The following is a 17,924-nucleotide window of genomic DNA, read 5'->3' on the forward strand; positions in this document are numbered from 1 at the left end:
GGAATGCCGCTTTATGAGAAACTAAAGAGAAAGCAGTAGCTAGAGCTATACTTTGTTCTAAGTGAAGTGTGAAACAGAAAAAAAAGAAGAAACATAAAGAACAGATAGGGAACAAACAGAAAAGGAAAGAATAATTCCAAAGGAACAAATTGAAGGCCTTTGAAATTAGAAGCAATGAGCTCACAATTGCTCCAGAAAGGCCGGGAACTCAAATAATCGGGCTTAAATCGTTCTGATTGTTCCTCTATATCATATTAAGAAGTAGAATTCAGATATTTTAAAAATATCTATTTCAAATATTTTAATTTATGATTTACAATTCACTTAAAATAACAAATTCATAACATGTAAATATGATTATGAAACTATTTTTTCAAATGATCTATAAATGTTAAAGAGGCATTATTTTACAGTTTTTTTCAACTCTCCTTAAACTTTAACTGATATATCTAGTTGTCTTATTTTGTATGGGAAAAGTGGTAGCTCATGGTGTATGGATTTCTATACTGGCAGTATAGAGATACTGGCAGTGGTTAATAATATTGTATCTTGTTCATCAAAGGCTTTTTAAAAAGGAAGGCTAGAAGATTGATAACAAGGAGTTTTGGGTTCTAGATATGTGAAGTAATTGACACAATGTGGATGGTCTGTGGAGACATTTATATCCCACGTGAATGCTCAACATAGCATGTAGCGGAGGATTTCACAAATCTAATGGAGAACTAGACCTATTCTGTGGCTTTTCACATCAGTGTTTTCAACCGCCATTGTGGTACTCCTTCGATGGGTTCATTTTTTTGTGTAGCCATTGTATCAGTCAGTTCTCATGCTGCTAATGAAGACATACCCTAGACTGAGTAATTTATCAAGAAAAAGAGGTTTAATGGACTCAGAGTTCCACATGGCTGGGAAGGCCTCAGCACCATGGTGGAAGGCAAAGGAGGAGAAAAGCATGTCTTACATGGCAGCAGGCAAGAGGACGTGTGCAGGGGAACTCCCATTTATAAAACCATAAGATCTCATGAGACTTGTTCACTGTCCCAAGAACAGCACAGGAAAAACCTGCCCCCATGATTCAACTACTTCCCATCAAGTCCGTCCCATGACACGAGGGAAATTGTGGGAGCTGCAATTCAAGATGAGGCTGGGGTGGGGACACAGCCACACAACATCAGACATAATGAGGTCAAAATGTGATTCTTGTTTCACACAGCCTGCTCTGGCTAATTCCACTGCTTAGAATCCAATCTATTGCCAATAGTAATCCCCAATATAAAACCATTATTTGATGAATAATTGCTTACATTGAACTTTTCTAACATGGAGGAAGCTTTATCTTTCTAGTGATGTATTTACCTTTTCTTACTGCCTTTCTCCTGACAGCATGATATGTCTATAAAATGCATAATTACAAATATTTAGTTTAAAGATCTTAACCAGCTTTTCTTTGAAACTCTAAAATCAGGCAGCACCTCATTCTATAAAGTAGTGAGTGTTCTGATGAACTGAGCAGAGATTGGCTTTATAGATAGAAAACATTTGACAAAAGCAGAAACAGGGAACAAAAAGTGAATTGGTTGTTTCAATTACTTTTTTTTTTTTTGTAAAGGTTAAAGCAAAAGGGACTTCCTTATCATGCTGGTTAAACTGTCCTGTTTGGGGATTTGGCTATTTCTCTCTCTTGATTTCTTGGAAGGTCAGATAAACAGCCTCATTTTGGTTTGTTGGTGTGGAACTCCATTATGAGTAGCTCCATTTTGCTTTGGTCTGCAGGGTCTAGTGCAGGAGCTCAGTCGAAACCAAGAGCCTTCTGTAAATTTAATTTAACAATTCTCGTATTTTCCAAAATGCCTTATTCACCATCACAGCATCCCATCAATAAAGCTTTCATGACTGAAGTAGTTTGTCAGTGGCTGACACACCTGGTATTAATTTAAGTTACTCCATACCATCTTATGTGGAGGAGCTGACATCACACAGCAAAAAAGACTCTGTGCAAACCTCTGCTCTGAGACTTGACCAGACTTTAACTTGGCTTCTAGCAGCCTAAGGCTGTGTCCCTTGAGGGGACTCCTTTTGAGTTTCTGTCTAGTAAAGCTTAGGACTGTGAAAACAACTCACTATTTGTTCTAGCTATCACTTGATATAGGCCTTTTTTCTTTCTTTTTTTTTTTTTTTTTTTAGAAAATAGACCATTTACTAAGAGGGGCTTTCAATTGTGAATCCTTCCTGTGCCCATTTGAGATTTATGTGTACTTCCTACAGCTCAGGAGTGATGTCTCAAGGACCTGAAAACCATTCCTTTAAAGTGTAATTGTCAGAAAGGACAGTGTCTCCCACTCTTTATGGGAGGATAGAGTCCTAACTTTGATCATTGCCAGCTAGCAGACACTGCTGACCTCCCTGCGTTTACCCTAACCAACCCTTAGCAATTCTTTACTCATTCTTCTTGAGTCCCAGATCACTCCCCGCTTTATCCTCCTTTTTTTTCTCTTGAAGTCATCTCTGTGAAAATTGGAACGAAGCTTACCTCTTTCCCCTACTATCAGAACTTACAGCTTTACCAAATATCCAGTTTGGGTTATGTTTGACATGCTCGCCACCACCCACACTACCATGCTCACGTCCTTTCCCTGAACTGGTCTCAACTGAGTGTTTGATCTGGCTCTGGCTCCTATAGTACAGTACATATGGACCCACTGTGGCCCATTGATTGCAGTATGCAACTGCTTCCTTAGGCATCTCACTTTGGGAATTAAGAACAACATGTTTTGCACAAAGGCAGGATGCCCTGCCTGGATTCTGCCGGTGCCCAGGTATTCCCTGCTGCCTGCCACCCAGAATTTGACAAATATTTTAAGAAAATCCTACAAAACAGGAAAACTTCTTTTTCTGCCCATCGTGGATATTTCCCAGTCATGCAAAAAATTAACAGCAAGCAAATAAAAGGCTGCTAAACATATTTGAAAGCCATTTAGAAAGTCTACCTCATTTCCAAATATCCCACCTACTCAAAAATAAAGATATGATTTTTTTTTTTTTTTTTTTAGTGATTTATGAAGAGGGCAGCATCTCATCGAAAGACTTGGAAAGATGCTCTACCGAACTGATCAGAGGGAGTCAGCTTAAATGCAGAAAGGAGCTGAATAAGAAACAAGTGGATAGGGCTTTCAAACTTGGTTTTATCACAGGGTTGAAACAGAAGGGACTTCCTTATCTTGCTGGCTCAGGTAAATTGGGCCCCTTCTGATTGGTTGTATTGAATCTCCTGTTTTTTCTAAAACTGGCCTGTTTTAAAGTTCACTTTGATCGTGTGGCATCTCGGGTGTGGTCTGGTCTGTCAGGGCCTAGTGTAAACGTTCAGTTCAAAACAATGGCCTCCTATGAATTTCATCTAATAAACTCTTATAGAACATGAAACTATCACAATATTTTCTCATTTTCCTCCATGAAACTACTGTCCTCTCATGCATTTTGAATTCCTGCTGAAGCAAAAGTGACAGTAGTTTCTTTCCTTCTGGTTGCAAGTTTAAGAATAAGCAGAATTTGCCAGTTTTGTTCCAGATTGGGCTCTGTGTTTGAAAATAACTCTGCCCTTTCGTTTGTCCTGCTAGCCTCCTAGAGGGCCTCCTAACAGTGGCTTTCTGCTATCGCTATTCTCTGGATTGCACCCTGATGACTTCTCAGCACTGGATTACTTTCATAAGCAATGCCCTTTTAAATTCTGTTTTAAAAACTCAAAATGATTCTGTTCTCTTAAGTTGAAACCTGACAAAACAAAGCTTTAAAAATATACACATGATTCCAGGTATGGTGGCTCATGCTTATAGTTCAAGCTACTCAGGAGGATCAGACTGAAGGATTGTTTGAGACCAGGAGTTCAAGTTCATCCTGGACAACATAGCAAGACCCTTTCCCTCTAAAAAAAAAAACCACATACACATAATATGTGCATGTGCATGTGTGAACATACGTACATATGTATATATAATGTACATATATCACATAGAATTTTACATGTATACCTACACAAATATGTGTTTGCATATATATTCATACATATATACACATATGCATTTATATACATACATATGTACATATCTGTGTGTTTATGTACAGTTCTGTCTCTATAAAATTATCCATTCATAATAAATAAATGTTAAAAAAATATTTAGTATATAAACCATAGACATTATTATTATTTTCTTAGAATTATCTAGCATTGTAAATGCCAGACAAAGACAATATTAGTGGATCCAAACCTCAAAATAAAATTGCTTCTATTTTAAGTCTGACACATATGGTATTTGCCTTTGTGTGACGATCTTGTTCACTTTCAGCATTTGCAACACCAGATTGCCAATTTCCCTGGAATTTGAAATGGCAAGAATAGTAATTTTGAATTAAATATAAGTCAGGGGCTGTCAATTGAAAACAGGCCTTTCATTCACCTGTTTGAAAGTTCAGACGTCAATGCCATGATTTTTTATTCCTTTTTTTTTCAGATCAGAATTAAAACTTTTTTTGTTCTTGTTCTTTCTCCCCTTTTCAAATTGTAATAACACTCTTGAAGCACAGAGGCAGTGATTCATGAATTTGATGGAGTGTTTCAGCAGAGAACTCTATCATTTTCAAGCTTCTCGAATACCATTTCTTTCATTAAAGGCTAAAATAGCTGTGTTTATTATTTTGCTTTTCTTCTCTCATTTAAAATATCAGAAGGGAGTTTTGCTTAATATTAAATATATGTGTCATTATGCAAATATATGTATATGTGTTTGTGTATGTGTGTGTGTAAGCATAGGTGTGTATGTGCATTTTTCCTAAAGAATCTATTCAAGAAATAATACAGAACATTTGATATAAAATGTAAATGTCTGTTTTTAGATTTCTGAGAATGAGATTTTGAAAAAACTGGAAAAGCTCTTTGGAAGGATACTAAAAATACTTTAGATTCTCCAACTAAAATATTCACAAGATTTTTGGTAAACTGCAGGAATCTCAAAATAACCATCTGAGAGACACAATTAACAATAAGGAAGTAGTAAGTTTGCTACGCTTTCTTAGAAAGATTTTGAGGGTAAACATTTCCTAAACTTTTTATTATGAAAGTTTTCATACAAAGATTGAAAATGAATGCAATTAGCATATGTATATCTTCCAGTTACACTCTAAATTTTCACATTTGTTCCGTGTATACGTACTTGTGTTTTATTTATCTATATATCATTGGTTTTTCTATGCCATCTAAAAATAAATAATAGTTTGTCACAAAATATTTCAGCATGTTGTAAGGTCAAAAAAAGCCTCCCATGTATTTCATGAACCACATTAATACCTATGAATAACCATAGTATAATATCATCTAATATTCATATGATGTTTACATTTCCCAGTACCTACATCATTGTCTTAAACTCTTATATTCTACTGTGCAGCAAGATCTGGTTGAGGTTGAGATGGGATTTTTTTTTTCCTTCTTTCCTTCCTTCCTTCCTTTCCTTCCTTTCTCTCTTTCCCTCCCTTCCCTCCTTCCTTCTTTCCTTCCTTCCTTCCTCTCTCTCTCTTTTCCTTCCTTCCTTCCTCCCTCTCTTTTCCTTCCTTCCTTCCTTCCTTCCTTCCTTCCTTCCTTCCTTCCTTCCTTCCTTCCTTCCTTCCTTCCCTCCCTCCCTCCCTCCCTCTTTCTCTTTCTTTCTTTCTCTCTCTCTCTTTCTTTCTTTCTTTCTTTCTTTCTTTCTTTCTCTCTTTCTTTCTCTTTCTTTTTGTTTCTTTCTTTCCTTCCCCCCTCCTCTCTCTCTCTTTCTCTTTCTTTCTTTCTTTCTTTCTCTTTCTTTCTTTCTCTTTCTTTCTTTCTTTCTTTCTTTCTTTCTTTCTTTCTTTCTTTCTTTCTTTCTTTCTTCCCTTCTTTCTTTCTTTCTTTCCTTCCTTCCTTCTTTCTTTCCTTCCTTCTTTCTTTCCTTCCTTCCTTCCTTCCTTCCTTCCTTCCTTCCTTCCTTCCTTCCTTCCTTCCTTCCTTCCTTCCTTCCTTCCTTCCTTCCTTCCTTCCTTCTCTCAGAGTTTCATTGTGACACCCAGGCCTGAGTGCAATGGTATGATCATGGTCCACTATAGCCTCGAACCCCTGGACTCACGTGGGCCCCAAACCCTGTTAGCCTCTTGACTGGCCAATTCTTTATTTTCTTTTTTTATTTTTGAAGAGACTGGATCACACTATGTTGCCTGGGCTGGTCTCAAACTCCTAAGCTCAAGGGATCCTTCCACCTCAGTCTGCCAAAGTTCTGGAATCACAGGCATGAGCCACCATACTCAGCCAAGGTGGAAATCTTGAAGTGAGCCTTGGTGCACTAGCTGCTAGTCCTGAAAAGTAAGCTATTTTAGTTGGCTCACAAACTTATCTCCCAAGAGCTGATGTTTCCTAGAACAAAGAGCTAAGCTGTTTTTCTTCCAACCTTAATATTTTAGCACAGAGACAGAGAAATTACTTTTTGATAATTTCCAGAAACCATTGAAAACCAAGGAAAATCAATCTGTTATGCAGATTCCAAAACCTCTTGGTGAAAAACAAAAAAATTCCCCAAAGTTCTTTTTATTATACATATTTCCAATCCTACAAAAAAGAAGGGTATAAGTATCACTTATACTCACTACATAGACTTAAAAGGTTTAAACTGCTGTCTTTTTATATTTTATCCATCTATTTTAGCATACCTTGAGAGAAAGTATCTCTCTATATAAAACAAAACTAAGATTGTGCTTAAGAAAATTAATAATAAACCATAATACAATCTAAAGTTGAGTATAAATTCAAATTTTCTTGAGTGTGAAAAATGTATCTAAAGCTTTGTTAATTTCCTCCTAAACTAAGATCTGATCTTAGTTCTTGCATTATTTGGGTGTTTTTTCAGTTTAGCTTCTTTGTTCTAGAATAGTACTTCATCTTAGGTGAACTATTTGCTGTAACTGAGTGTTGAAATTGTCTGAGGACATCATTCTATATTGGTATTCATATGGAAATTTATGCAAATAAATCATTTATTCTAAATATATTTCTAGCACAAGTGTTTAAAATGCATGTATGAAATAACATCATTGGGACACACTAATGGGTCATTTAAGGTAGTCAAAACCAGAAAAATAATTAAATTAGTAGCAAAAGAAACATTGATTAAGATAATTACTACAAATTTTACATTGCAATTCATCATTCTTAGAAGCACTGGATTCACTAAATGCATTCCAGTGGTTAACATTGTATTTAATGGAAGCTTATTTCATATCCTAGGTTGTCTATAAGAACATATAAAAATACTATCCAACATATAATTAGTATCTTGAGGAAATGCACTGTCACAATTTTTCTATGCTACAGTCTGATAAATTGAAAGACCTTATAAAGCCATTTGGTGTAATTTCCAAGCAAATTTAAAGAATTACATCTATATCATCTGAAATAGTTTGGATATTTTTCCCTGCCCAAATCCCATGTTGAATGTTAGTCCCCAGTGCCTTGTGGGAGGTGCTTGTATCATGGGAACATATCCCTGGTGACTTGGTGCTATTTTTATTAATAGTGAGTTCTCACGAAATCTGACCACTTAAAGTGTATGAAACCTCTCTGCCCACTCTCTCTCTCTCTCTCTAGCTCCTGCTTTTGCTATGTGAAGTGGCTGCTCCCATTTCACCTTCTGCCATGACTGGAAGCTTCCTGGGGCCTCTCCGGAAGCTGATGTCAGAGCTATGTTTCCTGTACAGCCTGCAGAACTAACAGCCAATTAAACATCTTTTCCTTGTAAATTACCCAGTTCTCAGGTACTTCTTTCTAGGAATACACGAATGGTTTAATATAGAAAATTGGTACTGAAGAGTGAGGCATTGCTATAAAGATAGCTGAAAATGTGGAACTTGAATCTATGAATGTGAAACCAGCAGATATAGAGGGCTGACCATAATTGTTTACATGGTAAGGTTTAAATATGTTTTCTATTATTTGCTTTTTTTTCTATTCCCTGTTTCTTCATTTTAACTGACTAGTTTATAACATTCCATTTTATCTCTTCTGTTGGAATATTAGCTTTATATCTTTACTTTTAAAATTGATTCCTCAGTATTTATTATAGACATACATACCTTTCTACATTTTGCTTTCAAATGATATAACAACACTTAATGCTGTAAGTGCTTTCTGACAGGTTGTTTCCATTTTCTTCCTCATATTTTCTTCATTTTTATTATACATATTACTTTTATGTATGTCAGAAACTCCTCATGCTTTATTTTCGCTTTAAGCAATCAATTATATTTTAATTTTTTTCTAAATACAAAATATTTTTTATATGCCTACTTATTTTCAAGTTTCAGTATTCTTCAGTCCTTTATGGAGATTAATGTTTTCATTTGTTATTAATCCCTCCTACCTGAAAAATTTCATTTAATTGTTCTCATACCGACAGTCTACTGGGAAAAGATTATTTCAGGGTTTTGCTGAACATTTTAGTATTTTTCCTTAATTTTTCAATGGTATTTTTATTGGCTGTAAAATTCTAGTTTGGGGCTTTTTACAAATGGTTGTTTCTGGTTTTAATTTTTTTCCCTTTTTTCCCAGCTTTGAGCTTTTAAGAATTATATTATTTCGTCTACTAGGATGCATGTTTCACTGAAGTAGTATGTGGAGTTAATTTTTCTTTCCTCTGTACATTTTTTCTTTTCTCTTCTCTGGATGCTTTTAAAATACCATTTCATTCATCACTGATTTTCAACAATTCAGAGATGGTATGATTTGGTAAGTCTCTAAGAATGTGGATTTATAAATTTTATCAAATTTTGAAAGCATTTATTCATTGTTTTTCTGTACAGTTTCCCAGTTTTTTGTTTGTTTGTTTGTTTTTGTTTTTTTGCAGTGGGAGGGTAAGTTTATTCCATCCTGGCCAGGAGTAGAATTCTTACAATTATAGCACAGATAAACTCTTTCCTATGAGAAGGCAAATTGGAGAGAAGCCTCAGGATAAACTATTAATCATTTATTTGCATTTCCAGTAAAAAAGAAAACCTGGTAGTAGCATCCAGCATCTAAAATATCACTTTTAACAATATCAATTTTTCTCATATAGTCCTGTCATATATGTTTTTATTCACATTATATTTTGATGTCAAATGAATAATGTGTTTCAACCATATAGTATTGTAAACAAATGGTGGGGGGACACCAAAGACGGAATAGGAAGAAAATAATACACTTGAAAGTGATTAAATGAACTGCTCAGAAAAATTACAATTATATTTGCCGTGCTTCAGATTTACTTTCACTCTCGGTTAAGGAAGAAATGGAAACATGATGTAAGCCGGAAGAAATAATGCAGCAATTCAGGAAGATCAGCACCACACAAGGCTTAACCCATTTGAGACCTACGGTTGCAATCTTTTGAGTTTTTGCAAACAGGTCTTGGCAATGACCTTGAGCAGTAAGATATAAATAACTCCCACATGTGCCACATGTTCCAATAGTGGAACACTAGGCATAAATGGGGTAATGTAAGTATTATTAAATATTTCTGAATGCAACCAAGTGTATTTACGAAAAATGAAAATGTAGGATTTTAAAACCATTCTCTGGTTATGCATACACAAACACACACACATACACACAGAAGATGTGCTTATAATATATATAAATATGATATAAAATGTTTATAACAATATACAATGTGGTCATAATATATATGTATATTTTTAATGTACTATATTTGCATAAATATATATTATATGTATATATGTGTGGGTGTATATAAACACATACATGTAGGGTGTGCATATATTTATTTCTATTTAATTGATTACTGTTATTTCTAGTCATATTTAGATAAGCAACTAACAATTTATATATACAACTGTACTTTCCTTCTTAGCTGTTAGGTGCATATGTATACATTATCTTTAGGCTCATAATTCCAGAAGATAGTTTATAAAAATACAAGCATATGAAATTAGAAAATAAAGAGTGCCCTCTTAAGACCCCATATCAAAACAGAGGTTTATTATGAGTGCTTTAGTCTAATAAGATGTGGAGTTTGTTGCTACATGGCATTGACTTAGTGTATTGCCCAACATCTGCTCTCTGGAAAGAGTGTTCTGATATTCACACTCCACCGGAGTCGGGCATTTTGCTGATCCGTCTCTGGTACATCTATGCAGGGGAGAAATGTAAGGGAGCGTAAAAAAGATAATGAACTTGCTGCACTAGCTAACATTTTTAAAATGGAAAGATATTTCATTGTTGAAGTCTTCTTTTTATCATATCAGCCATCTTGGCTACTATTTAAATAGTGTACATGCACATATTCATGAAGTAGGAAATATTTTGCCATCTTACTCTTAAAGAAAGTATAGAGGCATGGCACAGTGGCTCACGCCTGTAATCCCAGCACTTCGGGAGGCCGAGGCGGGCAGGGGCAGATCACGAGGCCAGGAGATTGAGACCCTCCTGGCTAACACGATGAAACCCCGTGTCTACTAAAAATACAAAAAATTAGCTGGGTGTGGTGCTGGGCCCCTGTAGTCCCAGCTACTCGGGAGGCTGAGGCAGGAGAATCCCTTGAACCCGGGAGGCGGAGCTTGCAGTGAGCCGAGATTGCGCCACTGCACTCCAGCCTGGGCGACAGAGCGAGACTCAGTCTCAAAAGAAAAAAAGGAAAGAAAGAAAGAAAAAAAATATATACATAGAAAAAACTATGACATTTCCCTGGGGTCATATGACTGGTAAATTGTAGCGCAAGTGGATTTCAAAATCTGAAAACAGATTTCACTCAAGATTTCATGTCATTTCTTCACAGACAGACAAAAGCTACAATTATTGTGTGAAAGTATCGAGAAGGCAAATTTCAGTCAAATATAAAGATACTCTCCTTAGTACCTCATATAATTTTCATTTTCATGTTTAGGATTTAAATGTTTTTAAATAGAAAATATTTTGTATATGCTTCTAATGTTGATGAATCTTTATTCCTTAAGGTACCTACCATGGATCTCTTTCTCAAGAGATAATTTTACTGCCTTTTTAAAAAAGAAAACAAAATTATTTAATGAATGTTTTTTAATTTTACTACCTTTTTAAAAAAGAAACTTTTTTAATGTTTCAATTTACTCCAGTACCCAATATTATCCCTAAACATATCAAAATTCCTTCCAATATTTATTAACGAAGCTTGATTATCATTATAATGGCTACCTGCTTTCCAAGGAGAACAATACGCTGAACTTACTGGAGAAACTATAAATTGCTGAAAAAAAATTAAGTAGTTAAATACATTTGTATGGTTTGGGGGCACACATAAAACATTTCAGGAGGATGTAACTAGAAACTTAAACATTCCAATTCAACAATTATTTCCTGACTGTGGATGATTTTTCTTCTTTCTGCCCATAGAAAATAGAAACTATGTGAGTGTAGCTTTTACAATTGTATAAATGAATGTATATTTCCTCATGTTTTATAGCAAGAAGAGAATGTCTTTCCTCTACTTCTAATTGAAGTCCAATCCCTTATCCCTGTTAATTTAAATATTTCTTTTCCCCACCTTTTATTGTATTTTCTTGTCTGTATATGAACTTGTTTTTCACATCATTATTTTAGCATACTTCACGTTACTATCTATGAAACAAACATAAATACACCAGCTTTATTGATGAAAAGATGAAATTCACAAATATTAACTGACCTGATTAAGGTTACAGAATATGGAATTGTATTAATGCTTGATTTTAATCTATAGATTTATCATACAAATGTCACAATCTTACCTACTGTGGTATCTTTTCTGTAATACTGCACATACAGGATTTGGTTTAATATAACAAAAAATTCAATATCAATATTGCTTCACAATGCATAAAATAATTATATTCATACAATGGAAATATATTTTATGTTTTTAAATTTCAATGAAATCTTGATGATGATAATACTGGCTAGTATGTATTTGTTGAGCTTACTGTGTTCTCTGTACTTACTCATTGATTCTTCTTACTTATCTCATTGATTCCTCACAAGTACCATTAAATACTCAGTTATATCCATAAAGTAGGAAATATTATGACATTTTACTGATAAACAAAAGTATAGAAAGACTATGACATTTCTCCAAGGTCACATGGCTAGTAAACTGTGGAGACAAGATTTATATGTAGACTTAGCTAAAAGCATGATCCATACATTTAACGACTGTGTTGTACTGTATTATATATTTTCCTAAGGAAGGAAAATGCAGAAACAAATTGATATGAATTAAGAATAAACTGTTTCCTTTTCCATTTTTCATAATATATCATCATGAAAATGATGTTATTGAATTAGATACTTTACATATCTGTAACAAGAAACATTTTTATTTCTTTATATTTTCAAATGAACATCAAATCCTTTAAGTAACTTCATTAGTGAAATACAGTAATAAGGCACTATATTCGTCACATTTTTGTTAATTGTAAGTGGAAAATGTAACACATTCTATATCAGTCTTGGATAATCACAGTAGACTGATTCACTAACAATTCAAGGGTCAGCATCCAATATAAGCCGCATTAGTTTCTATTGAAGTAATAGCAAATCAAGTTGTAAAAGACTGTTTAAGCTATATTAGTGATTTAAATTTGAATAATAATACAAATTTTGAATATTAAAATAACATAAGATATTTATTTCTCAATATAAAAATGACATCCTAGTGTAATCAACCATATGATCAGAATGCTTAATTTATAGAAAAATATCTATTATTAGATGATCAAGAACAGGTAATGAAAACATAAAAACAAGCACTTATTTACATACTCCAAAATTATTTTTAATCTTTTTCCTAATTTATCTAATGGCTATTAATGTGACATTAATATATTTTACCTAGGATTTCCTAAGTAGATTTTAGCCACACATGAATTTAAGATTTTGCCCATTCATTTATTTAAATAAACATTATTGAGCACATTAACATCTAGACTATCTTCTTTGCACTGGGGATATAATTAATTCCAAAAAAAATCATCATTTGTCAAGCTGAATAATTACCACTCATTGGTGTTTTGGGATTTCAATATTTGCTAGTTTTGAGGGCACACTGAAAGTATTTCTAACATTTTTTAAGGGTCAGTTTAAATGTCTATATAGAAATGCTATATAAAATATTTATGCTTAAGGAAATATAATAGATTTTTAATACAACAATAATGCTATTCTAAAACAAAGAATACAAATATATCATTTTAAAATTAACTTCAAGATTTATCTATTAAAATAAAGATGATGTGTGTTCCAACTGAAAGATAACACAATCAACCAGATGTATCTCTGAAAATAGGCTCTACTATTTAATTAAATGTGATTTTTAACTTAGTTATCTCACCATGATGGTTTATTTTATGTATTAAGTTGACTATGATATGGTATCCAGTTGTTTGATCAAATACTAGTTTACATATTGCTGTGAAGGTATTCTGTAGATGTGATTACAGTTACAATCAGGTGACACCAGCACTTTGCGAGGCTGTGGTGGGCAGATCACTTGAGGTCAGGAGTTCGAGACCAGCCTGGGCAACATGGTGAAACCCTGTCTCTACCAAAAATATGAAAATGAGCTGATCATGGTGTCACATGTCTGTAATCCCAGGTACTCAGGAGGCTGAAGCAGTAGAATTGCTTGAACACAGGAGGCAGAGGTTACAGTGAGGTGAGATCCTGCCATTGCACTCCAGCCTGGGCGACAGAGTAGCTGGGACTACAGGCGCATGCTGCCATTCCCGGCTAATTTTTTTTATATTTTTAGTAGAGACGGGGTTTCACCATGTTGCCAGGCTGGTTTTGAACTCCTGAGCTCATGCAATCCACCCGCCTCAGCCTCCCAAAGTGCTAGGATGACAGACATGAGCCACCACACCTGGACCGAAGATCTTAAGAGCAAAACTGAGGTGGATGGATCACGAAGTCAATAGTTCGAGACCATCCTGGTTAACACAGTGAAACCCAGCCTCTACTAAAAATACAAAAAATTAACCAGGCATGGTGGCACGCACCTGTAGTCCCAGCTACTCAGGAGGCTGAGACAGGAGAATCACTTTAACCTGGAGGCAGATGTTGCAGTTAGCCAAGAGATTATGCCACTGCACTCCAGCCTGGGCAACAGAGCAAGACTCCATCTCAAAAATAAAAAGAATTCTGGCTGAAAAATAAAAAGAATTCTACAGCATAGAAATCCTGCCTCCATTTCCAGCATACTGGAATATATATCCTATTGGTTTTTTTTTTTCTTCTTTCGAGAACCCAGACTGATACACTTTATGTAATTACATTTTCCTAATTTACAAAATTATTTTAACAATTGGATATCTACTACATGAAGTTGTCGTGTTGATGAAATGTAATCTATGTGAAAGCCTTAGCACAAAGGTGTCCCCTAATAATTGTGTGTCTTAACTTTGCATTCCGGGTTCTCCAGGGGATACTAAGAGCACAGGACAAAACCATAGTTAAAATGATCATCTGTTAACAGGAAGCTTGGTAATAAAAATTATGAAAAGTGCAATTGTGAAGCTAAACAACACATAGTTAAGTAAAAATAAACTGAGTGAGATTTTTATCTTCTTGTCATTACATAGTAGGAGCCTGACCAAGCCTCATCCTGAAAAAATTTGTGGTTGGAAGCCCCCCAAAATCTACTCTAAAAGATTAGAGATTTCACAGGGAGATAACTGAACTATAAAATAAAGAAGTAAACAACAACAAATCACCACCAACAATCCGGGGAGGGAGACTGATGAAGTGGCAAATTAAACTAGTTCTTTGAGCTTGTACCCCAAAGAGGGTTTGGGTTTGAGTTTAGATTTTTCCTAAGGTCTTTCACAAGTAAGGAAGTGACTAAAAATAGAGGTAAGCTCCTGGGGGATGCCTTGGCTTAAATTAATGCGGTTTAGCTCCTTCCAACAAAGAAATCACAGAATAAAAGGCCTTGCTTGGGTCCCCTACTCTAAAAGGCTGCATGCAAGGCAGAAGTTTTCCGTTCCTAGTTTGTAAGGAGGGGCTGTTTTTCCTTTAACTCTGTCAATTTTCTGAAGGGGCTGTCTAGAAATGATGGTTAAGTTTATTTGGCGGCCATAGCAGATTGTCTAAAATCTCACGTTATTTCTAAAATTAGCTTTCAGACAAACTATTGAACAAACAAGGATTATGAAGCATACAGTCACACAAGCCAGGATCAGTATAAACAAGGGACAGCAGAAATAGACCCCAAAGACATCCTGGTTATTAGAATTATTGAGCACAAATAGTAAAATAACATATTCATACTTGTAGAAATAAAAGACATAGTTTAAATTATCTTCAAGTCACTGAAAACTCTCTCTGCCTTACTTTCTCTACAAAATCATCTTCAAGAATGGAATTGAAAGCAACAGAAGAGGTGATTTTCAGAAAAAACAACCACCACCACCACAATCTGATATTACAGAACCGCCAGGGGTTCAGTCTAGGTCCTGCCACTTGCCACACAGGAAGTCAATGAATGAGATGATGAGATGGCTAGTGTTGCCAAAGAAGAAGGCTTAATCAGGTGCTGTGGTGGAGGAGATGGGAGCTCAGTCTTAAATCTTCCAGACAGATTAAAACTAGAGGTTTACACAGTAGGGAAGAAATGAAACAATGTGTAGGAAAATAAGAAGTAGGGAGGGCAAGGAAGCAATCATAATGAATGCCATCTCATTCTCTGGATGTTCTGATCTGTTGCATTTCAGTTATTTGATACTTATTTGAGTGGCCTGAAGGCCATTTTCTGAAGAAGGAACTCAGATAAAACATATACAAGTTTTAAACTTTAAGACAATAAGCATCAATTTCTATGTTTATCCAAAAAAAAAACTGTCTAAGGAACTATTGAGTAGTCTTCTCCAAGATTTTAAACTTCCACCAATGTAATTATTAATATTTCATGTATAGAAATGTTATTTCAGCTGCAGTTATATATTTGCTGGGACTGTAGTCATCTGATGGCTTGACTGGACTGGTGGTTGACATCGATAACCTGTTGGCTGGGAGCCTAGTTGGGAGTGTTGACAGTTGTTTCTCAAGCATGGTAGTCTTAGAGTAGTTGTGGCCAGCTTCCTCAAGAGCACATATCTCACAGGAGGAAGCTGCATGGCCTGTTGACTTACCCTCAAAAGTCCCTCAGTGTCACTTCATTTTATTAATTATAAACCAGTCATTAATGCCAGTATAGATTTAAGGTGAGGAAATACTGGTCAAATTTCTGATGGGAGGATTATCAAATAATTGGCTATCATATTTTAAAACCATCATATAGCTAATAATTTCAAGAACATAGAGGGGGCTTACAAACAATTTGATACAGTATAAGGGATCAAGTTAGAAGATAGGCCAACAATTGAAACAATTTTCAATAATGCAAAAAGCACTGTAAAACAAGTTAAAACAAAGGAAAACATAAAACCTCTAAACCTCTAAATACGCAAGGAATAATATTAAATCAGATGGACTAAAGTAGTTAGTTAAAAACAGGGGTTATGAATGCATAAACAAAAGCATGGCCAAGAATATGCTTTTTACAAGAGACACATCTAAAAATACACATACACAAGGATTTAAAATCAAAAATGGAAAATATATAGCATGCAGTGGAAATAAAAAAAAATCTCAGATAATTGTGATTACTACTGATCAAAGGAGTCTCAAAGGCAGAAAATATTACTAGAGAAAAAGATCTCAGTCAAAAGAAGTTCAACTCACAAGGAAGACATGATTTTCAGCATGAGTACATCTCATAAATGATTTCAAAATCAGCAATGAGTTCAAATTTTATGAGATCTGAATCTTACTCATTTTATAAAATTCAGTGAACCCTCCTAAAGAATAAAAACTACAAGATTATGGATACAAAATTCTGTACAGCAGGATGTTATAATGACCAGAAAAAAAATAGTTACAATACTTTTTTTTTAATTGGCAAATACCTCAACTTTGGTCAGTGAAATTCAATTTTTAAATAAATTATCTCCTTAAAGCTTTATTTTCCTATATTTGTCCATATGTACATTTTGAGATTATCTATATAAAACCAACTTTATAGCATTGTTTTTATAGTTGAAGCTTTCCATTAGCATAATTGAGCAGTGGTTGCTTGTTTGTTTAGGATTATTAGTTGGAATAAAAATGTATGACTAAGCACAAACTTGTGATTGCTAATGCATTTTGTTCCAAATTTATGTCTCAATCATAGAAATTCTAGTTAATTAACTTCTACATTATTCCCACAGAAATGGTGTAGTAACTATATTTTATGCAATATTATTGCACCTTTCTGACAAGGTACAACTTCAGGTTTGATTAGATTCAAAATAGAGTGAATCTTCCAATATGAATTTTGCACAACTCACAATTAAAAGCATTTCTCACAGACTACATGTTAAATCTTGTTTCTTCCATGCACTTATGGTATCAGGATGCCAAGTGAGTTGATACAACTGGCAGCTGAAGTAATCAGAAAATTCATCCTATCCTGGACAGCTGTCAACAACTTCCCTAAACAGTAAATTGGCTGATAGCCACATCCCACTTCACCCAAACTCTACCAACCCAACTTCTCTTTAGAAATATTCTAAAATTGTCTAGACCACTTTAGTTCCTCTAAAAATGAATGGAATATGGAGGAGATTGGAGACATCAGAATAAAGGGATGGAAAGGGCAAACAGTATTATTTGAAACGTTGGTTACTATAAAAATAATCTTAATATTATTATATGTATTAAACACAGTTTAATCAATAATTAACTTCCAAATAAAGAAATAACCAGAGCCAGATTGTTTCTCTGGTGAGTGCCCCAAAACATTTATTTATGAAATTATACCAATCATTTACAAGGTCTTTTACAA

The sequence above is a fragment of the Macaca fascicularis genome, chromosome 6, assembly GCF_037993035.2.
Source record: "Macaca fascicularis isolate 582-1 chromosome 6, T2T-MFA8v1.1".
NCBI lineage: Eukaryota > Metazoa > Chordata > Mammalia > Primates > Cercopithecidae > Macaca > Macaca fascicularis.